The following is a 25,749-nucleotide window of genomic DNA, read 5'->3' on the forward strand; positions in this document are numbered from 1 at the left end:
GCCGGCAGTGAGAGGTCTCCTCCCACAGCCGCGGCCAGGGCAGCGCGAGGCTCCGCCCATGCAGGGCATATCTCGCGCGTGTGTTGGGCCGTGTCCACGGCTCTTCCATCACAATGGTGGCACACTGTCGTCGGCTCTCTTCCCACCCTCTCACACAGGTACCAGCCGAAGCAGCCGTGCCCCGTCAGGAGCTGTGTGAGGTGGAAGGAGGGTACACCGTGCTTGCGTTCGACCCATTCTTTCAGAACGGGCCGAACAGCGGCCACCAGGTCCCGGCTAGCTCCCGGGATCTCCAAACGCTCCGACCATTTTTCATAGAGCACCTCTCGTGCTTCTTCCCGCCACTTGCGAACTTCTTGAGGGGCGGGCCAGTTTTCCTCCCTCCTTACTGCTAGCACCCGCCAATAGACCGCGGACTGAACCTTGGCTTCAAGGTCCCAAGGCGGGCTCCCGGCTAGCAGGCCGGCTGCTGCGTGCGAGTTATCGCGATACGCTCTAGCCACCCTGAGAGCTATGGCCCTCTGCGGCCGACGTAATAGCGCCGCACTTCGAGTTCTCAGGGTGCCCGCCCATATTGGCGCCCCGTAAAGCGCCATTGAGCGCACCACACTTATGTAAAGCCGCCTGCAGGCTCCCCCTGGTCCGCCTAGATTTGGGAGGACCCGCCCAAGGGCTCCAGCTGCAGCCAGCAATTTCGGAGCCAAGCGCCGGAAATGTTCCTCGAACTTCCATTTACCATCGAGAACGAGTCCTAAGTACTTCATCGTCGACCCGACGGCAATGGAAGTTCCTCCCACGGTAATTTGGGCTCCCTCCGGTGGACGCAATTCTAACCTAACCTAACCTAACCTACATTTCTGGTAGCGGTTCGTTTTGTGTAGGGGCACAGAATAAATAATAGTACCTACTAGGTACAGAAGACTCACTCTCTAACAAAGCGCATCTGTTACGATCAGGACAGATATGGCCGCTAGGTGGCGACAGCGCCACGCGCGGCTTATGGCTAGCCACCAAAATTGGTGTGGAACGGATGTACTTTTAGCTACCTTTAGCAAAGCGACGAAATCGCGGAGTGAGCCACGCCTGGTAGGGGTCGCAGTTCTTAACCTTACCTACCTAGTTATAAATAGCAGTTCGTTATATACGTAGAAGGACGAGTATCCTTTTTTGTAGTGTGTAATAGTAAAAATGTGGGATTATATATCTAATACATTATATCCACAAAGGTTATAACAATTCTTCTTTAGATGAAATAACTTTATTTCATAAATTCGGTATAGGAATTATGCATTATACTTCAAGAATGTTATGCTAAATGTTATTAGATCAATTAATCATTACCGTGAATATAGCCAACTTTGCCACCAGGGGAAACTTTGCCCAAAACGACAATTTTAAGCAAATTCGTTAATGTAGAAAAAATTAAAATACTTATGGCCACCCTGCTATTTTTAGCAGAAAATAGGTTAAATTTGTGACAAAACTATACACCAAACATGTGCATAACTTGACTTGGGAATTTTCAGCGAGTTGTCAAATATAGGGTATATTTCGGCGGGCAAAAAATTGTAAATAAATGAATGCATGTGATGCCTTTGACAAATATTTCCGGGTTTCAGTTATAAAACATGAAGCATAGATTATGTCCATTGAGGTTTAATCTAAAAAGGCCTAAACACACATAAGTTTTGGCGGTGGGCAATGTAATCCGGTAATTTACAGACCTATGGATGCCAACATTGCCCACCAGCAAAAACGGCTTAGGGTTGTCACTTTTGACAAATTTACCCAACTTCGCAAGTAAAAGAAGGTTATGTTTGTACACTAAAGTAAGTTTATAAATATATACTGTATTTGATTGGTCTTATTCTCCTTTAATTAGATGTTTTATCCCTTTTACGCATGAAAAATACAGCAAAACTCATATATTAGGCCATTAAACTATTGTAACAAGTTTTCTCTAAAGTGACAACCCTAGCCTTTGTAAAATGCTTAGGTGAGTCTTGTATGGAAAAGGGCAAAAACGGGTAGGCAACATTGCCCACCCGATTTATTCAAAAGTTTACATACTTATCGATAAGTTATTAACAGGGAATGGTAGGATTTCCCAAAAACTTTCTGTGATTCTTAGACATCATCATCATAAGAGCTGTATTTCAGCACCAAATTGACGTGGGCAATGTTGGCCACAACCCCGGATATCTTTGCCCGCCCTCTAAAACGCCAAAAAAGTGGGTAAAAACAGGATTTAAAAAAAAATTCTACAAGTAAACTGACGCGGTTGATTACAATGGACGTGCTGAGCAAAAAAAAGTAATACGAATACGATGTCATATATTTTTTTGAGAAATTTGTGTTTTTTCGAAAAAAGCGGGCAAAGTTGGCTATATTCACGGTATATAAAACGATAATAATATCATATGTACCTAAATATATTCAGTGTTGTTATATCATTTAATAATTATACTAAATAAGCGTTATTGCAACTGATATTATAATAAAAATGTTTATAGCCATCGATAGGCACCCACTAGAAACGTCACTTTTGACACTGACAGATCATATTCATAATAAATCCAGATCAAATTAATAATAACCTACTTTACTACTTTTATAAAATTTTACTTTTGTACCTACTCATTTCTATGTTATTTTCTTTGTTAGTGTAATAATTATTTTGTTCTTTTTTTCCTTTTCTTCTGTTATGATACTTATGATGTGTGTAAAATTATATTATGTGTCATTGCAGCTGTCAAATAAATGATTTATCATCTATATATCTAACCTGTTTTGTTTAATCAGAATACGCCCCCTGTACCACCCTGTACTTACTTTAGGCTATGCAGGGTTTTTGTTACAATAACTCGGTTACGTTTTTTAGACAACTATCAATTTGACGAACTCTATAACTGAGAGCGAGAGCGATTTCCGTGCCTAAATGTTTGCAGTATTTTAGGGCTTTAGCATTCAGTTATAAGCAGTAATATTGATGGTAATATAAAAAGTACTTAGGTCATTCTGGATCTAAAGTAACTTTTTATGCGATTGAAATGGAAGCGGAGGCCGTGACGTGACGTGCGCTTGCGCGTGTTCTCTATACGGCTCGATTCGGGAAATGAATTAGAGATTAACTAGATACGACATAGTAAAGATATGTGACGTCCCACGGCAAAAGGTACCTTACGGCGGCTGGCGCTTACGTCGCATAGCGCCGCAATAATATTGGAGCGGCGTTAATAATAGCGTAAGCGCCAACCGCCATAAGGTACCTTTACCCGTGGGACGTCACATATCTTTACTATATCGTATCTAGTTAATCTCTAATTCATTTCCCGAGTCGCGCCGTAGTTGTAATTTCTAACGCTCACCGACTGCGACCAGGATAAGAGCGATGTTCGTTTATTCGTAGTTTTTACGGAACACGAGTTCACAGTTATTCTGGCCGGTGAAGGACTTTTAACAAAATTTGTATGACACTTAATACTTTTAATAACTGAGCATTTTTCCTTTCAGATGCCGGTTCCGGAACCGGAAATGGTTAAATAGCTTTTGTAATGATAACAGGTAAAATTATTTGCAAAGATTGCGCACATATTTCACGCATTATACTGTTTAATCTTAGTTTCCAAAGTTTTCTTTGTATGTTAGTCTAGAGACCAGTTTCATTAATAGTACTTTTTATTCTGATTAATGTAATGATATTATAAAGGACGACTCACGCTAGACCGGGCCGGGCCCGGGCCCAGGTGTCCGACATGTCATTTTCTATGACGGCTGATCGGTGATCACGTGGTGTTTTCCATAGAAAGCCCGGCTCCGATCCGGTCTAGCGTGAGTCACCCTTAATACGTACGTATTTATAAATATATTTTAAAATTTCATTCAGGCAACAAGGCCCCTTTTACATTTACCTTATAGACCAGGGGTCTGCAAACTTTTTACTTGAGGGCCATATTGCGCCTCAGAAACTTTCGCGTGGGCCACCGTCGCTTTTTGCGCCGGCGGAGGGTGTCTGGTTACTGCTGTTAGGAACAGTACCACTCTCAATGAATGCTGAACCCCTGGAGCCTGGCTTCCGCGGGCCGGACAGTGGGCACTAGCTATGGGTGTCGGGTGTCGGCGGACCGGATTGGAACGCGTCGCGGGCCGGATTTGATACATATAAATTTATATCTTTCTTTCTTTTATTATATTTTTTCCGTACCTACACTATACTGAACAGTGATAATCCAGATATTAGAGATGCGTGCGCGGCACCGAAGCGAACACGTAAAGGCCTTTTCGACAATTTAATCAAATGAATATACGGATACTTACTATCCCTGCCAGTGTCATGGACGCACACAGAGTTAGAACTCGCCACTCGAGTTAGAACTCGGTGTATTGGACTATAAAATGTACTTTGCATAAAAAAGCACGACAAAAAGCCTATAATTAATACTACGTTGATCAACTTGATAGAAACACTTAATTACTGAATAATAAAAAATTAACATATTATGTATTTAATAAAATTATTGGGTATTGACAGTGCCTAGTAGACCACAAGAGGCCGCAGTAAAAATTCCAACAGTAGTTTCGTTGGTTATTGGTAGAAAGTGGCAAGGTTGCCTGGAGGTCGACCAGATTTGCTCCGTCCACTCTACTTGCGTTTTTTTTTATGTTTTGACTTAACGCCAATTTACAACAGTTATTATGTCTATATCCTTGTGTAATTATGTATGCAGTATTTTATGTTATTAATAGTAAGTATGTATTTCGTAATAAGAGTGTGGGTGGCACGTACTAACCAACCTATCTATTTTCTTTAACCGGACTGGACATAGTTTTGCAAGGCCGGTTAATGACACATCAATCCTATATCATATTCTTCACGTAGGTTCTGTAAAGAAGTAAATTCAAATCTATAATTATTTGTGTCGAATGGGTCACACGCGCGCCTTATGTTATAATGATGGCACTGTGTCTAATAAAAGGATAGGTAAAATAAATGATAATTACATATTTCAATTTTTTACTTTACTGAAAATCATTTCAGCGAAGCGCTGGTGGCCTAGCGTTAAGAGCGTGCGACTTGCAATCCGGAGGTCGCGGGTGCAAACCCCGGCTCGTACCAATGAGTTTTTCGGAACTTATGTACGAAATATCATTTGATATTTACCAGTCGCTTTTCAGTGAAGGAAAACATCGTGAGAAAACCGGACTAATCCCAATAAGGCCTAGTTTCCCCCCTGGGTTGGAAGGTCAGATGGCAGTCGCTTTCGTAAAAACTAGTGCCTACGTCAATTCTTGGGATTAGTTGTCAAGCGGACCCCAGGCTCCCATGAGCCGTGGCAAAATGCCGGGATAACGCGAGGAAGAATCTAAGAGGTGTACTTGGTTCGTACCTATACATATACTGACGCGAGCGAGACGCACGGCCGAATGATAACAAATTGACATCATTTTGACATCAAAATGTAAGTTTGAATTTGGCAAGATGCCGGGATAACGCGAGGAAGAAGAAGAAGACTTTACTGAAAATCATTTATGCATACCTATTAAAATACTACGAAAAGGTAACATGCATATGAGTATTATGAGTAACGTAGGTGTACTTTATATGTCGGAACCGAACAATACAAGACATGTGACGTGGATCATAGATCATGCTGTCCACAGCTCCGGCTTGCACCAATAATTAATAACACATGATTAGCGTACGCTATGATTGATATGGTGTCCTTACACATGTATCACTATGTTGAATAACCCATACACAACGCTATAACACAGTAGTTAGACTACGGATCTACATTGAACAAGCGCCAATCGCTTGCGCAATACACATTGACTTGAAACTTTTAAATTCGACATTGCCGGAAGGCGCCAGTCAATTATTGACACATTGATAGTTTAACTTCTGCTCTATATTAATTTCTATGCCTACGGTGCATTATAATTAGGTTAACTAATGTTGCTTAATCGTAACCTAATCTTAAATGGCCGAGCACGACTGAGCTAAGTAATCATATGTTTACTGTAGGAGGAAAGGTTTGAGTAGCTATTAATGAATGCGGTAGTGAGCGGAAGAAATAAAACAGGCTATTAAAAATATATAAATACACTACCCGATCGGGAAATTCCGTCTTTTAAAAAGATAGGTTAATGAGCAGACATCAAATTTTAAGGAGTAAAATTTAATGACATGTAGAGATTTCCTATATCGATAAAGTCAGCTATCGATGTTTATATACCATATACAAGTGATAACTCCGAATTTTGATTGTAAGGTCGTATATATTTGTAAGTATTATTTTGGATAGCTACTTACGATGATTCTTTTTACACAAAGCATGTTTTAAATTACCGCTAGGTTTTATTATGGGTACCATGTTTCAAATATAATTTATTATAAAGAAGAAGATAAGTGTCCTATTATTATGTATATTTTTTTGCTTTCAACGAAATAAGTGTCCTATTGTATAGATTTAAATTTAGATATATATTCTCATAATATGAAATTACATTATAAATTATGCTAGACTAATCTACATGAATTTATATTATGAATTATGATCGTCATTCATATTTACATAATATTATTTAATAGATACAAATTTAAAAACCACGTTTTTTTACTTTCGACAAAATTATGTTTTTCAAACAAAACGTGGAGCGATGACTAGTATACAGGAAAAGCGTCATTTGAGTTTATCGATACAGGAACTCTATACCTGCTATTAAGTTTTGCCCCCTAAAACACGATATCGGCTTATGAGCGTTTACTACTTACTAGAGTGGCGATTCAGCTTCAAAAATCGGTTATCGATATACTAGCAGCACATCTCGTTTGCATCGATATATGTATTTACACGCAAGCAAGATACAGGTAGAAGTGGGCCATTTTATACAAAGTTGTCCCCTACTCTTTTTTTTTCAAAATTAGGATTTTTTATGTTATTTCTACTCAGAATCATGAGCTGGGAAAAAAAGTGTCCCAAGATTTCCATACATTTTTCGATATATCCATTCCGAAACCGCCATACAAAGTCTATGAAAAAATGGTAACGGAATGGGAATAAAACCTTGGGACACTTTTTTTCTCCTATTAGGATAGAAAGAGTTCGTGATTCTGAGTAGAAATAACATAAAAAATCCCAATTTTGAAAAAAAAAGTGTAGGGGACAACTTTAAATAAAATGGCCCAAGTATTTGTTATTAATTTAGCATTTTACGTGACTTATGGTCAGGGTGACGTAATACCACCTATACCTAGCTATGATAATGTATGCACCTTTAATTATGAATCCGTGTCTTTTAATTGATGCGTATTGGATCTGCGGTCGGTTGGTTGATCGCTTAATCATAGACGATTTCACATAAATACCTAACTGTGAAGATATAAATCCCACACCGGAATAAATTATTTATACATTATATTTGTATGGGAAAGTAACGTTTAACAATGCATAGTGAAAGAAATTGGTATATAAATTAATTTTGGTTTGAAATCATATCAAGACATTCGAACCGTTTTGTCTATCAATTATTAACTTTACTTAGGCAGATATAATATAACTAATTTTGATAAGTAGATAAGTTCCGAAAAACTCATTGGTACGAGCCAGGATACGTCATATCCACTCGGCCACCACCGCTATTTTACATAAATATATAATAATAAAAAGGTAAAACATACAGGTGTTCCTAAGTTCCTAAGGCTATTAGAAACAATTAAACAGTTATATTTAAATACACAGCTTGAGCTGTCCAATATCATTACCTAGCTAAAGTATACCAAGCAATTACGGGTAATAAAAATTGTTGTGGAGGCAGTGTTTTAGTGTCTAACAAGACCGCCGTTGACACCCATATTGTCAGCTTGTTGGTATGCAAATATTGCAAAATCAATTGGTCACGTGACTAGTAATTGTTGACCAACGATTGTCAGCTGCTAGAGATAAGTTAAATAATATGTATACCGGGTGTGGCTTGTAACACGAGCAAAAAATTTGAACTCCCTAAAACTCACCCCAAAAATTGTTCGGCGACTTTTAAAATTAAGAAGTCTTTATAAATAAGAAGCCTTATATAAATATAAATATTACTTTAAATGTACGGTGTCATCAACGAGTACTGAGATACTTCGGTCACATAGCTCGCAGAGACCCTGACAACTTGTAGAGACTTGTGGTGATGGGAAAGATGGACGGCAGACGGTCTAGAGGACCAAGTCCAACGAGATGGTGTGACCAAATATCCGCCCAGCAACGCAAAGCAACGCTTTCCACAAAGCAACCGACAGGGAGAAGTGGAGAGTTGCCATAGGAAAAAATAGCAAGCGGAGTCACGATCCTCTGCAGTGAGGGACCGACTTTCCTTGTCACGCTATAAACATAACAAAATTCTCTATACATTGCGTCTTAGAATAAACTTTAAAGTGTCCTAAAAATCAAAAAACAAGTTTTTTTAAAGTCGTTGAACAAATGTTGGTCAGTTTGAGGAGTACAGCCTACAGTTGAATTTTTTGCTCATGTTACAGTCCACACCCGGTATTACCTGAAAGTAAGTGCATGTAACTATAAGGACACTATGGATAAGAGTGGCTGCGGGTTAAGTGTGGCTTGCCTTCACAATGGGGCCTGTTTATACATTGATTAGTGTTTGTTGCAAACCATACATTTGCTACTTGCGTATAATGGCAAATGCGTAGCCCCACTTAACCGTATTGACCTTACTAATTATAGGCATTGCACGTGGAGAGATGCCACTCACAACAAAAGTCGTGTATAAACATAAAACTGTCAGCGTTATTTTAAATTTGGAGTACCTACTTTAAATCTTTTCGCGGACCTTACCTGATTGACACATGAAGTGATACCAGGAGTAGCAAAATATAATAGTCACGGACTCACGGATATATGTCGATAACCTTCTATCGATAAGTATGATATTGCACTATCTCTACCCATACCCATGTGATTGCTTTACTGAGATTATTGTATTCTATGAAGAGGTCCCCAAGAAGTTACAAATGGCGGGCTTAATGCCTTAAGACATTTTGTACCAGTTAATCATTACGCCAAACAGAAACTCACACCTCGCTCACTCATATCTGTAATATCCTTCATCTTACACACGTAGTGCAACCCTATGAGGTACAGAACATTACGGCCCAAAGAATCTGAAACTTTCTGGATGCAACGGGCATTAGTAATGAACTTTAAAGGGCCGTCACAATAGATCAATGCTGGTCGATGCGACGCTCAAAGGCCCACAACACCCCAATAATAATAATAATAATCAGGGCAGCTTGTGGCGAGCTGTTGGGGATTAGCGACCTCACGTACCCGAGTGCTCCTGGAGAGTTCTGTTACCCGCAAGGAGGGTGGGTGGGACAGGATTCTCTGCCTCTGGCTTGCCTTAGCCGGCCGGCCACAGTGGAGTCGTTAGAGCTATAAGCTCCAGGTGTGGAAGTGAAATATGCATAAGACGCGAGTTGGCACAGTGGCTGTTAACAGCCACTGGGTAGAAAGCGGCACCTCTCGACACCCCTGAGCCGCTCACACCGGTGTTGCCCTTGAGCCATCCTAGATGTCGCTTTTTGTGGGGGCCCATCTTGTGAGGGCGAGTCACCGTCTGCCGGAAATAAAATTGCATACCGTTTTATTAGGCAGGCGTCCGGTTTTTTACCCCATAGCTCAGTTCTTAGTCCATCGCTTTCACCCAATAACCTAGTTCATTTTAGATTCCATCAACTCTCAATAGTCCTTACACCCTGGCGGGTGCTGCCTCTGCGTGCGTCCCATGACACGGGCAAGGGCAGCCTCCGCTCGGTGTACCCCTTACATTTCATTAAAGTGTCAAAAGGGCCTCTACGTGTTGGCTTCGGCTCCGCGCACGCCTCCCAAAGGTCCGGAACACCATTGTTCCGTGATGGGAAAGACATACAAATAATAATCATTCATCTAATAAAGATTTTTTTATGTCACCTCTCTCTATATTTAGAATTTAATACAGTTCTGTTTTGTGGATCTTTGTTACGATTTTTATGGACCAGAGATTTTTCTTTACGTGATAACGAAAATCGTGTCCAGAATATGTTGTAACCGCTTGACATACCATGTCATTGTATAACGTTTTAGAAACAAAGCGAAAGAATGCAGGGCTCTATCCTCACGCAATTCCCACGGAATGTCAAAACGTATTCTACTCTCTTTATTTGCACATTAGAGCCGTGGCTGCATTGTGTGTAAATAATACATAAGTCATGTAAGCGATGTTATCTACGACATATTTAGGGTTCCGTAGTAATACGATATCATATAAAGACACACTGCGATTGTTTTGTACCTTGTTCCTTGAGCAGAAATGGTGATTTGCTTCGTTTCTTTTCGATAAAGAGTCACAGCCAAGATTTTATTTGTAAATGGTTTGAAACCGGGCTTGTGATTTTCTTGGAACTAATGTATAGTATTAAATTTGATAACCACTAGCTTTTTGGATAAGGAAAACATCGTGAGGAATTCTGATTTGCTAAAATTTATTTATTTATAATTATGTATTAATATTTTTATGGATATGTAATTGATTCGTATTTAGTTATGTTTCTAGGGTTAGCTACTTCTTTTAAGTCTCGCCGTCATGTACATTTTATCTTAGTTTGACTACCATTTCATATTTATCTCTCAGTTACTTAAAGGTTAGCTGGAAGAGATCCCTTAACGGGATAAGTTAGCCTTTGTACTGTATTCATTCATTTCATTCATACATTTACTGTATTCTCTCTGTGTTATGTACTTGTTTTGTGCAATAAAGTGTTTACTACTACTACTACATCTAAAAGACATTTATATTATTCAGTAGGTTTACCTACTCCCTTTTCGACTTACAAAAACAGAACTTACATATTAATACAGGTACTGTCTTTGGCAGCAATGACAATAATTTATAATTATAATTATAGCGACGTAATGCTAAATGCGTTAAGTTCTACCCATAAACCATCGTTTTCTTATGTAACAACTAATCATACGCAAATTACATTACATTTGTCGCAAATTCAACTGTATTACGTAATTCAGTTTTCCAACAAACGAATAACTACTTCTTATTAATAGTATGTTTCGAGTACGTACTTCGTATTAAAAAAATAAAATAAAAATAAAGTGTTTGTTCTCAAGTTTACTTTACATACTCTAAATACATTACATTCTTCTGCCAAACCACAGAGCGGTTTGTTGGCAGACGAGGCTCCTATTATAATTAGTTTATGTAAGTATTAGGTAGTTTATTTATATGTAACTTAAACTAATCTACTTAACCCTTTACCGCATGCGTAGCCCTATATGGCATTTATATTAAGGTGTACATGTACAGAACCTTCGTAAATGAGAATAAATTCTATCTTTACAATCTATAAGCGTCGATCTAAGTTGTAGCCGCGTTCCGACTGTATTTACGATCATTGTATTCAAATTCGTATGCGGCTTCGGCTTTACTTGCTGAAATAAATATTTTAGCATACGACCTGCTTATTGAATGTAAGTCATACCGCTAGTGCTTATTCAAACTTTATAGAATGTGATCTATGGTTGACCTTGCGGTACTGGGGAAATGCGAAGTCCAGAAGCGTTTGGATTTAGAAGACAACGTTAAAAACAAATAAGCAGTTTTGACTTATTCACAGTGTTAGTGATGGTACTTGCCATAACTATTCCAAATTTCAGGTACCTACATCAAACGGTCTTTGAGAAAAACGCATTTAACCGATTTGCAAGACCGAAGTGATCCCATAAGAGCACCGTGAACAAAGTTTTGTACGGTGCTCTAAAAATCATTAAGTCCCCTAGTCCCCTATTAGTTTTTAAAGACCTAAGTATCCAACGTTATTCCACGCCATAGAAGTCGAAGCATAAATATCATCTCCACTTTACGCATAGGGAAGGCCCCCTATTTTTTTTCTTGTGTTTATTTTAGTACTTTGTCGGCGTGAGTAATTTATATAAAAATAAATCAATCAATTAGCCTCCTAAGACCCAGAGTCATTTTTGCACTTTAGAATTTCGAACCTTCTTTTGTTCCACTATAGTTCAAAATTCGATTTTGATTTGTTCTTTTTAAAGGAACTCAGGACTTAGGAGGATAGACAGATAGTTGACTACGGAAACCTACAAATGTAAGTTTAGGGGCTATACTTATTAGCAGTATCCAGACGTCCACAGAACTCAATTCCTACTGACTTGCTCATTGTAGGTAAAAGAGAATTTTATCCCACAGGGGGCCGATTTTTGAATTTCGATCGCTCGATTTCGTCACTCGAAAATCGGTGGAAAACGGCGAAATGCTAATTTTTGAAATACGAGCGATCGAAATTTGGAATCTATTGGTATTGACCATTCTATTTCAATTTTATTAGTAGAATTTAAATGCCTAGTAGTGGAGATATTATTTAACGAAATACACGAAATCGCGTGGTCGACATTCAAAAATCGGCCCCCAGGGCTTGACAAAAAACGATCTAAGTATAAAAAAATTAAAAACGACTTCGACTATTATGTACCATTTATGTATCTATATTTGCATTCTACATAGTTTGTTGACGCATGTTGACAATGTCACCATATAATACTAGAGTTAGACCAACAAAATTGTGCAACGATTTTGATAACACACGCAGTGCAAACTAGTGTTATTTTAAACGTCAAAATTCTATGACATTATGACGGAAAAATAACACTTGCACCGCGCTAGCTATCAAAATCGTTGCAGACTTATCTTGGGCAACTCTATTGACAAGTCAATAATAATAGCATAGTATGACCACATATATTTACCCAATGTGATAAGAATCATACATGTCATATTTCTAAACTTGCACGCCACCTATTGTGATAGAAGTATTCATGCAGAGTCGACAATAAAGTAGTTTATGTTTACATCATACCCGCTCGCGTTGGGAATGATTAACCTATATACAGGATGATTCAGGAGACGTGAGCAGGACTAACACTGCGCATATCGTTAATTATAAGCAACTGTTTCGTATCAGTATTAGTGAGGTTAACGTTAATTTTCTAGTCGTGTTGAAAAAGAAAGTTATTAATTGAATTGAATGTCATCAGTGTCATCACGGTCTGGTTACTTTTGAAAACTCGCATCTCACTCAAGTTTGACAGTTTATTTTCTTCGTAATCAAAATGCCATTACGGTTAAAGAGGTTTTATGTTTATTAATTAGGTCCTGTAGGGTGACCATGTTTGTTGAGAATTAAATTTGCCCACACCAAAAAGTAAAAAAATAGGAAATAGTGTGGCTGTTTCTCCTAAATCCGACGGTGATCGATCAATTATCAGTTACTGAGTGTGCAGGATTAGTCCTGCTCACGTCTCATGAATCATCCTGTATTAACCTATAAATATGCCTAGAAATAAAATATTAAAATTTTCTCATAGTACCTAATTACGTATTTAGATATAAATTATATTACTAAATAGCATTGCAATTTACTCAATGGAGTAGCGAACCAAAATAGGTCTTACCCTCCGACACGAGTACACGCTAGTTGTCTCGGTAACTGTAAAATTGACTGTAAACTTGTAAAATCAAAGTAAATTCTTTGTCCGGCATTTGTATAAAAATATTTTTATTTAGACAAAAAATCGTTTGACAGAAAAACCTAGTCCACATTTTTTTAACTGATCGCCGGGAAAATGTAGAGCATAGTAAGAAAACATTACTTTTATAATACAATTCAGCTAAATTCACTAAAATAGATGTTTATAATACATATGTATAATCACTCTGGCTAATATTTATAATATCCCGGAGGGATAGGCAGAGACCATGGATTTCCACTTTCTAATCTAATTTCATAATATTCCTCATACACGCTTGCCGGTTTAGGGTGCACTTGACCTGGCCTTTCTTCAGGATTTCCCCGATCTGATCAGAGAAAGTCCGCCGGAACTACCTCTTCCAACTCCGCTTCTACTTCTCCCTTTTATACACTTTCTTTGGTAGTCTTCTTGTTTATAGTATTATAATTTAGTTAAATCTACCTTGAAGTCGAGCGGAAAAGTCGCGGGTATTATGAAATACCTGTTATACTTCAAAGGGTTTTTAATATCGGAAGGAATTCCGGCTTTTTTATGAGTGCCTATTTTATTAAGCTCATTTTATGTTGATTTATTTCTTGTTTTAGTGAAGGGTGTCTGTTGTACGAGGTTGCGTTCAAAAATATATGTTTTAACATTACTTACTTATATGAGATAGTTTATTGATTGATTGATTGTATTATGTGTTTTAATGATTTAATTTAATCAATGTTTCAACATCACCGGTATGGAACCGGAAATGTTGAAACATTAACACACGAAGCATCACGAGGCTATAAAGTGTCAATATTACTAAATCAAAATGCCGCACTAGAACACATGTAGTTCATTTGGCTTATGTCATCACAAATTCACTGTGAAGATGGTAATCAAAGAAGTAGGCTATTGCGGAAACGTCAAGTGACATTATTTTCGCTTTCTATAAATTGTAACACACGTTCGCACCAGTTTCCGTTAATGTGTTTTGATTTCCACCGATTATTGTGAATTTTACGAAATAGGTAATAATTAAAACGGATTTTTTAAAAAGTTCATTGAACTAAAAAAACGCGCTGCTTGTGTAAACAAGTTAATATTAGGTATGTAGTTACTTAATACTCACTAAGAATTCGTGAAATGTTAAAAATCCCGAAGCTGTAAATTTTAGAAATATTGTGAAGATTGTTAGAATTTTATCAATTTTAGTGCTCAGTTGCATTCTGCGCTCGAACTAGTATTTTGCGCTTACGAAAACTGGTATTGGAATTATAATTACCTACTGTACCGTATCGTATCTAAAGCATGTGAATACCAATTCTTATTATTTAGTGTATTAAGTTAATAAATATAATATAGACATTTATTATACGTTTTAAGGAATACGTTAAATTAGTAGTACTACTAATACTACTAATTACTAGTAGTACTACTAATTTAACGTATGATCAACATTACAGTGATAAATATCAAAATCGATGACTCTTTATTTCATAAATAAGTAAAAGCTCACAAATGATATTAAGTGTGCTTATAATTATAAAGCATAATAAAATACAGATTCCTTTTTCATGCTCAAATCGTTAATAGGTTCCACTTTCGTTTGTCTGGCAGTCTGTACTTTTGAGTAGTCTATGGCGTCACTTGTTGCCAGTATTTAAAATAAAAGAGCTCTCTGGGAATGTCCCCCTGTAGGTAAGTTAAATTTGCCTGATATTATTTATCATAATTAACATTTGTCTAGCTCATATGTCCTATTATGAATGTCCTGTATATAATTTGCTGTTCAAAGAAATGGATTTAATCACAGAGTTAGGAAAATCATTTTCATTCTCTATTTTAATAAAATTTCAAACAGTAGATAGAACAGAAAACAGAAAAAACAATCAACATTACATTTATATTTACCCTGTAAACGTAACAAAACAGGATTATTTAATAATTATAATATAGTATTAGTCGGTAGTATTTATCGGTAGTATTAGTATTTAGTCCGGTATCCTCGCGGTTTTCCTTCACTGAAATGAAAAGCGACAGGTAAGGTGGTGGTACTAGTGCTCGACATGCTAATGCCAATAGACACCCTGCTGTCACTTAAGTTTCAAGATGACATGTACTGGGACCGCGTCGAGCACCAGTAGGTACCACCTTACTTACATATTAAATGGTACATAAGTTCCGAAAATATTATTGGTAAGAGCCGGGACTTAAATCCGCGACCTCCGGATTGAAAGCTGCCTATCTTGACGCTGGGCTCATGAAATGAAACTACACCTTATATAAGTTTTTGGCAAAAATTTCATTTTTGGTACAAGCTTTTATCGCTGACTGTACTTTTCTTACGACAGACAACTAATACCCATCGAGACAATTCTAAAAACCCCTAACACAATTAGGTTGCGTTCTTTCATCACAGAGTTCCTATGGCCACCTCCTGTCTCCATGATCAGATCAGCTCGATGGCACCATAATATTGCATTGTCATCCGATTTATACATGCATGCAAAATTTCAGCTCAATTGGAAACCGGGAAGTGGATCAAATTTAACTTGCAAGATTTGATTACAGACCGACAAACACATAGACAACGGTCAGGTGAAAGTAAATAAAAGCTTGTAAAAACAAAGTCCCCCGCCGCGTCTGTCTGTTTGTGTGTTTGTATGTTCACGATAAACTCAAAAACTACTGTAATTTTCACGCGGTTTTAACCTATCAATAGAGTAATTCTTGAGGAAGGTTTAGGTGTATAATTCGTTAACCCGTGCGAAGTCGGGGCGGGTCGCTAGTGAAATATAAAAGGCTACTTGTTTGTTTTGTTACACCTTGTTTAAAATACTAAATTTTTTATGATTTAGTGCGTCGAATTTAAACTGTTGTGAGACATACTAACGTTGAATAATTTAATGGTTTAGACCTTAGAGGATATAACCAACGGAGACGCCATGTCTAAAATTTTCGGTACAAAATAGCCTGCCGTTTTTTGCGGGGGAGGGGCACATGAAATATGTACGTCATGTCAGATAAACGTCAGTCCATACATATGGTTGACATATGGTTGACCATTGGCCGCCTATTTTCGACAGAGGGGAACGCCTGTTAATGGCGGCTCCATTGTTAATTACTCCGAGGTTTAGACTCACTTGTTTTTTTGTAATTTAGTAAGGGCTTACGACACGACGCCATTAAAATAAATATAATGTTGTGTACTTACAAACGCGTGTAATCATAATAAAATTGTGTGTAAAATTTACGCGTAAAACGGTAAAACACGATCCTTATCTCTGGAACCTCGTGGTCACGTAAAAGCTGCGTAACAAATAAATTTATTTAATTAATCACATTGCACAATTTATAATGGTATCAGGGGCAAATATAAAAGGGTAGTAAACGTGGTTCTGTGTACGAACGAATTACAAAATATGCAGTAATTTATTCAGTGTAAACTAGGTGGAAATGGTTAATTAAAACGTTAAGAAACTACGTGCCTTAGTGCAGATTAATCGTTAAAAATCCTTATTAAACATTAAATTCTTGTTTATTACAAACTTCGTATTAATAAATCAGTTCTTGAGTTTAATAACTTAAAAACGTTACTTAACGGTAATTAATGATGTTTGGTTAAATGTAACTAATTAAGAAAAATATACAGTAAATGCTAATTGAAAAGCTGTATTACGAAAATTATTTAATATGTGTAGTTAAGAGTCCCCAGCAAGCTCGGCCGGATTTCCCGTTCCCATACAAAAGGAGTTTCGTTCTCATTTTAAAATTGTAATGAAACTTTGCACATACAATGACATTAGTCCTGTAAATAGTTTATATAGCTCCATTTTATAAAACAAACGAAATACAGGATGATTCCGGAGACGTGAGCAGGAATAACACTGCGCATTTCGTAAATTATAAGCAACTGTTTCGTATCAGTAGGTATTAGCAAAAAGAATAGATAGTATAGAGGGGTCCTGTCATTGTAAATTTTGTAGTCACTGTAAATTTACTGCCATCTATCGACACACGACTAAAACTCAAAATGAAAACGCATAAAGTTATCAAATAATGTATATATATGGATAAATGATTTTATTATTTTTATATCATTTTGATCCATGTTCATTCACTGATATCTATGTGTTAAAATTGTTAAATATGAAACGGTGTCGTCACGCCATCTAGCTGAGGATAGGCTAAAGGTGTGTGCGACATCTATTCGAGAATGACTTTTACTTGAATTCCGAGGCACGTTTTTTCCTTAGACTTTATACGTCTTATACGAAGTTATATATGTCTTTGGTATTAGTGAGGTTAATGTTAATTTTCTACCCGTGTTGAAAAAAAAAGTTCTTGATTTATTTACGACATGCATGGTCACCCTAAAATTAGAATACTAAACTACCGATATTCTGTGTCAAATTGAATGTCATCACTGTCATCACGGTCTGGTTACTTCTGAAAACTCTTATCTCACTCAAGTTTAACAGTTTATTTTCTTCGTAATCAAAATGCTGTCATTACGGTTAAATACGTTTTATGTTTATTGATTATGTCTTGTAGGGTGACCATGATTGTAAGGAATTAAATTTGCCCTCACCAAAAAGTAAAAAAATAGGAAAAAGTGTGGTTGTTTCACCTAAATACGACGGTGATCGTTCAATTATCAGTTACTGAGTGTGCAGGATTAGTGCTTATCCCCATAGTATCTGAAACTACTAATTACAGGACAAGATATACCTTATCCTATTGTAAGTACCTACAAAGTTTCAGAGCAATCTAGCTAGTCGTTTTATAATAAGAGCGTAACTACGTATGTTCTCCAACGGAGCTTGCTGGGGACTCTTAAAAGCTGAAAAAAAAAACAACGGGTTGCACTCCGGGAGTACCGGCAGAAGTGAAAACTCAATGAAATTGTAACTCAAAATATTAATAACAGCGCCATCTAGTGCAAAATGTCTGCAGCACTATGTATAATTGAGGTTAACGCCATCTAGCGTTATTTCGTCGCATTACTTGAAACCCCTAAGCACATCACTGTGAGTACTAGAGTTATATTAGTAACAGGACGGCTATGATGGTTTTGTCACCATATCATTAATCATTTAATGCATGATATGACGACTATCTGATAAATGATATAATTCGGTAAAAAGTCACGAGGATAACGTATAAGTGGCTAATGATAGCGTGATATGTTTTGAGCTTTATAAAAATCAATTTTAAACTCGATGACTTAAGGTGTATTTTAAAGAAAAGATGGTTAAATCACATTCTACCACTTATCCACATATGTCATTGAGAGTTAAAACTTATCCATGATTTGAGCTTTTGAAAAATCAATTCTAAACAAGTTTACTTAAAGCGTATTTTAATTAATAGTTCGCGAGGATAACGTATATGTGACTAATGATAACGTGACATGTTTTGAGGTTTTGAAAAATCATATTTAAACTCGACGACTTAAGGTGTATTTTAAAGAAAAGATGGTTAAACCACATTCTACCACTTATCTAGATATGTCATTGACAGTTAAATTAATCTATAGTTTGAGCTTTTGAAAAATCAATTCTAAACAAGTTTACTTAAAAGCGTATTTTAATGAATAGTTGGCTAAATGACATGCTATCACCACTTATGCACATGTGGCATTGATAGTTAAAAGTTATCCATGGTTTAAGATTTTGAAATATAGATTCTAATTGAGTTTATATAAGGTTTTTTTTAAAGTGAATCTTTTATTCCATCGCCTCAAATTTAACCGTCTTTATCATGTCGCAAAATCTACTTTATTTCTAGTACTTAGAGTTCAGTCTTTGAAATAAGCTACATTATCGGACTAAAGTAGACTCGGCTATAATACTTAATTCACGATTGCTGATATTTGCTTGTAATGCCATACAAAATTTTAAGGACAGTAGTCGACCTTATAACCTAAAATACGGTGATCTGACAAAATCAAATAAATAATTCTGCCGTGCTTATTAAGAGCAGTAACTCATTTTGAAATCTCTTTCAATTGTAGAACATATTGTACAAGTACAAAGTATCCAATTGAATGACACTTCAAAATGAGTTAGAGTCGGACCAAGAAAAGTCTGCAGCGGATTTGATAGCCCACGCAGTGCAAGTGTTATTTATACGTCATAATTTCATAGAAGTTTGACGTTTAAAATAACACTTGCACTGCGTGGGCTATCAAATCCGCTGCAGACTTTTCTTGGTCTGACTCTACTGCTCTTGTTATAAGCACGGCAGAATTGTACAATCACCCACACTGTTAACTGCACATCGGTGGACTGTATGCCTTTTGAAATAAGGTCCACCGATGTACCTACAGTTAGGAATGTTGCAGTTTAGAAAAAGAAATCGTTTATTTAAAAATAAAACATAACCTATTCGCTGGGTGCGATATGACAGCGGACTTTGAAATGTCAAATGGCTGGCTGTCATTACGAAGAGAACAAATAATTTCAATGAAATATTGTAATTTACATATATTCTATTCGAACATATAAATCTCCATTTCCCCTCTAAAATGGCACAAATGGCACAATCAATAAATTTCAGGTAGTACACACACACGGACTTTCTCATGGCTGACTTTACGAGAAGTAAAGAAATAAAAATCGAATAACGCATTTCATATAGGTAACTAATATCTGGGAGACCGAGCTATGCATAAAAACCTAGCTAGATCAATTTTTCGCCCCCGAAAACCCCCATATAGCGAATTTCATCGAAATCGTTTGAGCCGTTTCCGAGATCCCCGAAATATATATACATATAAATAAATAAATATCCAAGAATTGCTCGTTTAAAGGTATTAGATATGACTGTAGTGTCGTTAATAATGCAGACTTTTCGTGTTTTTCCAAAAGGACAATAATAAGTTTTGGCTTAACATGTGCAATTGTGCAAGATGTACCTAAAAGAAATCAAATGTGAGGATCAGAGCCACACCATTGAAGCTCGTGTACCTAATTCGTCAAACTTCAGTGACAAACATCCTTGAATGTAAGCTGTTTTTTTTCTGTTTTTGCGATCTTTGACGTAGTACATACATAATATTATGATCCATTAATGTAATAATGTAATAGAAAATAAAGAAATAATTTATTTTTTACAGATTGATTCTAGTCGTTATGTTACGAGTGGAAAATGTGATTGTGTGTACGTTAGGAGTAAACATATCGCGGCTCTGATATACTACATCAACTACTAAGAAAACTTCCCAAAAACCAGTGAAGAGCAGCAATTGGGCAGACCTCTTGCCAGACAGTTCGCCAAAGAAAATAACTCAAAAGGGAAATACCTACTTTGAAGAAATGTATGCACCTGCAAAGAAAATTAGGTGTAATCCTTTGCCGTTACATGTTGGAATTGAAGGGAGAGTCAGCATTAAAGTTAATAATGGAAGCTGGTGCTTTATTTATTATTATCGCTAGTAAAAAGTGACAGTTGGTCTGCCGAAAGTTTCTTTTTGGGCCACGGTGCGCGTTGCGATCGATTCGTGGTTCTCCGACCCAGCGAATAATATGTACATCTTCTAGTAATAAGTAAAACTAAATGACTTAACAAATACAATATTACCCCCCACTCTGATTATACCCCGGACGTAATGTGCCAAAAATACTGGCGGCATTACCTCGCTAAATGGCCAGTGATATTTGTTGGACGAGGAAAGAACCAGAGCGAGGGTCACAGCCCCTTTCCCGTAAGCGTCACCTTATACTAGCCCTATATGTTGCGGCAGGAACAAATATCGTCAGTCATCGCCTCCCGCTTAATACTTTGTCTGAGATGATAGTTTCTTAGATGCTATCGTGAATTAAAAAATTGTCAGCCGGTTGTATCGCTGTGGAAAGACCGTCAATTGATCACATAAACATGTAAAAAAATTTTTTTTTTCAATCATCGCCTACTGATACTTTGCCAGATGATAGTTTAGATGCTATTATAAATAAAAAAAACCTTCAGCCGGTTGTATAGCGGTGGAAAGACCGTCAGTTATTTGCATAAACGTAAAAAATACGGGCCTACCATTTCATGCCTTAAAGGGGAGGAATTTTGTATGGGGACTTAACAACAACTGCACATCAAACATTGTCAATAGGAACTGTCCCGCCCGCACGGTGTAGGACCGGCGCTGGTGCAGAATTTAGTCGAAATTTGGTAGAAGAGCCGGCCGCAAAATTTCTAACCGACTTGATACCACGATGAAATGCACAATGGTTTCCCAGAAAAGTTATGCTAAGTCCGAATTCGATAGTCTGCCACGGCGGAACTTGCCGAAAGTACGAAAAAGAAGGCCACTTCCGGTGCGAAAAAAGGGGCTGATTTAACCCATCTGATACCGAGATAGTAGTTATGGCAGCAGTTAGAAATTTACATGTAGACACAGAAAAGCGAAGTCTGCCACTATTTTTTTTGCCGGAAGTGCTTGGCAGACGCTCTCAAAGGTGACCATCGGGACCCCTAAATTAACCCATCTGATACCACCATGAAACCAATGCCAGTCGGTAGGTATGAACTCTCATGTCAGGAATATATAAGTCTGCCAAGGCTTTTCCTGCCGAAACACCATGGCAGACGAGATTATGTAAGCAAGGTCGCCATCGGTTACCCTACACTAACCCATCTGATACCACCATGAAACCAATTCCATTCGGTAGGTATGAACCCCCATTTTAGGAATATATAAGTCTGCCAAGGTTTTTCCTGCCGAAACACCTTGGCAGACGAGATTATAAGCAAGATGACCATCGGTTACCGTACACTAACCCATCTGATACCGCCATGAAACCAATTCCAGTCGGTAGGTATGAACCCTCATTTCATGAATATATAAGTCTGCCAAGGCTTTTCCTGCCGAAACACCTTGGCAGACGAGATTATGTTAGCAAGGTGTACATCAGTTACCCTACATTAACCCATCTGATACCTCCATGAAACCAATTCCAGTCGGTAGGTATGAACCCTCATTTCGGAAATTTTTAAGTCTGCCAAGGCCTTTCCTGCCGAAACTCCTTGACAGACGAGATTATGTAAGCAACATCCGCATCCGTGGGACCGGTATACGTGATTACTGTAGGCTTATTTATTACTTTATGCTTTTACATATTTGTATATTATTATGTTATTAATGAAATATATTTATAATTTATTAAACCTATACCTAATACATTGGGAATTCATTACCTGTTTACGGCAGTAGTAGGGAGTAGTGGGTGAGTTCTGGCTCACTTAGCCAGGCCAACAGTCCCTCCCCCTTTTTTTCCCTTGTTGAGGCCCTGCAACCTTACCTTGAACCCAACCTAATGTCATTGTAGCTCGAATCTAACCTAATCTTCTCATTTTTATTGCTTTTAGAAAATATTCTAATAACAATTATCTACTTTTGCAAAGTTAAATGTTGAATTCTTTATTTCGCAAAATGGAATTTTAATGTGACTATAATGTATGTGCAATCTACTTAGAAACTGGGTTTAGAAATATAAAAACACACATTTTATATAGGATAATAAGTTTATTCAAGTAATATTCTGAACATATGAGATATAGTAACATCATTACTTATTCTGTGTACAGTGGAGAAAACATGCAAGTTGACATTTTTCGTTTTAAAATAAAGATAAACTAAACAGTATTTGCCACAAACCGATGTAAAAAAAACTTTGCAGTTGTTGATTACAATACCATATCTTAAGGCCCCAGTACACAATGGGCCATCGCCGGCCATTCCAAGGGACGCATTTATGCGTTAGAGGGAGCAAATGATATTGCTATCTCATTCTACCGCATGGCTGCGTCCCTTGGAGTGGCCGGCAATAGCCCATTGTGTACTGGGGCCTTTACAATTTCTCTCCATGAACATTTTATGATACCCAACCAACCTTCCGGTTTTCGCCCGAATGAATTAAAATATTCACCAACACCATTGACATCAATATAAATGGCTATCCGATGTCAGCCAGGTTTAAAATCCGGATCTAAATTGATAATAAGCAATTTAAACAGGTGAACAGGTAGCTGAACAAACATTGGCATTTTGTTGGCTGCAAATACATTCGATTCCACGCCTATATTCATTTTACTCATATAGTGTTACACAGAACTCATTTGCTGTCAAGAATTACCGACAATTGTCGTGTTTCTTGTGACAATTGTCATTAGCTTCGCAAAATAAGTACTTAGTATTTGGCGATATAATGGAGTTTTTATTTTATTAACATGTTGGTGGCAAACAAGCACACCGCCCGTCTGATGGTAAGCGGTTACCGTAGCCTATGGAGGCCTGTAACGTCAGTACCAACTGTGATGTCGACAAGTGTCGCACCTGCCACCGTAGTGAAATAGAGGCCAGGCCCCAATTTCACATCGGTGACAGGTGCGACGAATTGTAAAATCACTATCGCTGACGTCACAGGCATCCATGGGCTACGATTACCACTTACCATCGGGCGGGTCGTATTCCTGTTTGCCACCATCATTGTATTATTAAAAAAAAACTTTATTATGTCGGAAAAAACAGATATTTGGGAGGGAGGGAGGTAGGGTGGGGGGTGCTCGACCAAATGTCATAGAGGGTCCCTGGCAGTTTTTGACGCCGCCATTTTTTTTCAAAATGGCTGACTTTTTTTTTTAATTTTTTCAAGTTTGTCCTAGCGCGCTGAAATTTTGGTCACGGAATCTCGGGGTCCTCTAGATTCGTATGGGAAAAAAAATTTCGAAAAAATCCAAGATGGCGGAAAAAATGGCCCCTTTTATTTTGTATGGCAACTTTTAAACGGTGCGAGATAGGTGGGGGGTGCTCGACCAAATGTCAAAGAGGGCCCCGAGACAAAATAAACTGCATTTAAAAATTTTCAAACGGCCGACTTTTTTTTTTTTTTTTTTTCAAGTTGGTCCGAGCGCGCTGAGATTGGCATGGCGAGAGATAGAAGCCTCTAGATTCCTATGAAAAAAAATTTTTTGGAAAAAGTCCAAGATGGCGGAAATAATGGTCATTTTAATTTTGTATGGCAACTTTTAAACGGTGCGAGGTAGGTGGGGGTGCTCGACCAAATGTCATAGAGGGCCCCGAAACAGCAAACTGCATTTAAAAAATGGCCGACTTTTTTTTTAATTTTTCAAGTTGGTCCGAGTGCGCTGAGATTTGGCATGCGGCGAGCTAGGGGGCCCAGCATTACCATGTAAAAAAAATTTTTGGAAAAATCCAAAATGGCGGGCGACAAGGGCAAAATTCAAATTTCCAAGTAGGTTAAGCGAGCCCGAAGGGCGAGCTTCAGGCCGGGAGGCCGAAGGCCGACCCCGCGTAGGGCCGTCAGGCCCGGAGCTTCACCCCGAATATCCAAGCGTGCCCCGCCCCCAGTAATTTTGGGCGAGGCCGAAGGCCGAGCTGCGGGAATGACGAACAATTTATTATTGACAATTATTGTGGTGTTGTGGGCCTTTGAGTGTCGCATCGACCAGCATTGATCTATTGTGACGGCCCTTTAAAGTTCAGTACTAATGCCCGTTGCATCCAGAAAGTTCCAGATTCTTTGGGCCGTAATGTTCTGTACCTCATAGGGTTGCACTACGTGTCGCCCTAGGTAGGTACTTCTTTTTGACATTAGTGGTCCACAAGAGCAGAGAATGTGCATTGCAGTCTCCTCTGACTCCTGACAGAACCTGCAACTTACAGTGTCCAGTCAGTATTCTGGTCACCGCGCAGGTTTTGTGCCTTTTGAGTCCTAAAAGCTCCTTAGCAGTTCTGCTGTTGAATCCTTTGATTAGAGCTTTCGAGTGTTCTTGTCCTTTAACGAACTTCCACCACTCGGTTGCTCTCGTTTTTTCTAACTTGCTGAGCAGAGAATATGCATCCCGTTTTGTGATTCCACAGAACGATTCTGGGCCGACCAGGGGTGTGTCTGCGCCCTTTCTAGCAAGTTCGTCCGCTTCTTCGTTTCCGTTAATGTCGGAGTGCCCTGGTACCCATCTAAGTGTGACCTTGTTGGAGTTAGCCAGTGCATTTAGGTTTGTTTTACAGTTCTGGACTAGTTTTGAGTTTGACTCAAGGGATTCTAGTGCCAGCAGAGCAGCCTGGCTGTCTGAGTTGATGTAGATATGCTGATGTCTTAGGTTTCTATCCAGGTTGATCTCCGCGCATTTGTTGATGGCGAAGACTTCTGCCTGGAAGATT

At 38.1% G+C, this 25,749-nt stretch overlaps 2 long non-coding RNA genes across 2 annotated transcripts in view; one reads left to right on the forward strand and one right to left on the reverse strand.

The window, feature by feature from the left end:
- Positions 1–25,749, reverse strand: part of LOC134792923 (uncharacterized) — a 242,032-nt gene that overhangs the window by 203,720 nt on the left and 12,563 nt on the right. The window lies entirely within an intron of this gene.
- The window catches only part of LOC134792922 (uncharacterized), a 254,775-nt gene that overhangs the window by 186,770 nt on the left and 42,256 nt on the right, over positions 1–25,749 (forward strand). The window contains exon 2 of the long non-coding RNA XR_010144482.1: positions 5,122–5,372. This is a non-coding gene — a long non-coding RNA (uncharacterized LOC134792922). The remainder of the gene's footprint in view (positions 1–5,121; positions 5,373–25,749) is intronic.

This window comes from Cydia splendana, chromosome 8 (genome assembly GCF_910591565.1).
Source record: "Cydia splendana chromosome 8, ilCydSple1.2, whole genome shotgun sequence".
Taxonomy (NCBI): Eukaryota; Metazoa; Arthropoda; class Insecta; order Lepidoptera; family Tortricidae; genus Cydia; species Cydia splendana.